Raw genomic sequence first — 1,508 nt, 5'->3', positions numbered from 1 at the left:
ATGTCCTTGAATGGTGTTTCACAGAGGTCATAAATTAATTTGGGAGAGAGACTCCATCCGCTACGCAGGCCTACAAAATTTCACTTTTTCAGCTTCGAGAACTGCTGGGGACACCACGTTCCGTGCAAAGACAAAGTCGTTAGGTCTCTCTCCGGTTTTTGGTGGTCGAATTTTTCGACTGTTGGCGCAAATATGCCCTTTGCTCACCCAGACGTTAAAGTCGGCGAGCACGATTTTTATTATTTTGGCGGAATCGGCTTTCTTCTCCGTCGGGTCGTGCACACAAATTATGCAGATGTTATTTTATTTAGCCCCTATGCGGATTGTGGCAAGTCCTTTACTGTTGGAGATGTACCTGAGACAAGGTATTTAAGAGTCAATCAACCACCAAACCATACACCATCTATGCTGCATATTTTTTACAGTGATTCTCCGTTCATCTTGTTTCCTAAACTGCACTGATGTTAGGCTTGCATTCCTAATTGCTAATTATTCCAGGTGCATAATAGTAATTCGTAGTCCTTATTTCATTTTGCGGGGAATCGTGTGGGGTGGCCACAATGCAATGCACTTCTAGTTTTTTTATTGGACTGGTAAATACTCCAATGCATTGTTAAACAACGTCAAATATCGGAGAAAATAATCTAATTAGTATTGGTTATTCTTCTTCCATTATTGTCGAGAAAACTTATGTTGTCTCTTGAAGATGGTATTCAAAAGTGGTAATTAATTTTTAGCAGTCGTTGGTTGGCACCTTTAAATAGATCATATTGTAGTTAAGTCATTATTGGTTTAGGCGAAGACTAATTTACCTTTTTTACTATTACCAAACTAACAACCCAGTAAACCACTCGGAAATTTTTAGGGATCTTATTACCTTTCAGCCTAATATCGAACGTGATCACTTTACCGTTTATCTTAGCTATCTTCCTGCCCCGCACCTAGGTTAGGTTAGTTTAAGTTGGCTGCCGGTGGGCACACCAGCACAATTGTGCCATTAATCGGGCCAGCATGTGGAGTCAAAAGGTTTCAGCAGCCATGAACCTCATTCTACTCTTTCCTAGTGCGGGACATTACCAAAGTAAGTGTCTTACTATTTCAGGCTCCTTCTCGTCTCTGCAGAACCTGCAGAAGTCATTGACCGGTCAACATACCCAAAGGCAAGTTCTTGCTTCGGCAGAACATATATTAAAATTGGAACGATACAGAGAAAATTAGCATGACCTCCCCCATTATAGAGGGCACACTATACCTAAGGTCGCAGTGCACAGCCTCTAACAATCTATCTATCTACCCTAAGGCAAAGGCATTTCTACTTTGCACAGCATAAGAAGCTCCCTCGATTTTTTTGATATCGCGATCATCAGACCAATGTCAACATACGACGCTCTGATCTGGTGGCCAGCATAAAGGGAACAATATAATTTTAGTAAACTAAACAGGGCAGTGGGCATTAGGCGCAGGAGTAACGGCAGTACTAAGATAATGCCCAACAGAAGCGCTAACTG

At 41.6% G+C, this 1,508-nt stretch overlaps 1 non-coding gene across 1 annotated transcript; it reads left to right on the top strand.

Moving 5' to 3' along the window:
* Positions 1-1,164: 1,164 nt before the first annotated feature.
* LOC118752610 lies at positions 1,165-1,227 on the top strand. The gene has a single exon (XR_004994720.1). It is a non-coding gene; the product is annotated as a U6 spliceosomal RNA (small nuclear RNA).
* The last annotated feature ends 281 nt before the right edge of the window (positions 1,228-1,508 follow it).

This window comes from Rhagoletis pomonella, unplaced genomic scaffold (assembly GCF_013731165.1).
Source record: "Rhagoletis pomonella isolate Grant_MI unplaced genomic scaffold, Rhpom_1.0 Rhpom_scaffold_00001, whole genome shotgun sequence".
Classification (NCBI taxonomy): Eukaryota; Metazoa; Arthropoda; class Insecta; order Diptera; family Tephritidae; genus Rhagoletis; species Rhagoletis pomonella.
This window is presented reverse-complemented; position numbering and strand designations above follow the sequence as displayed.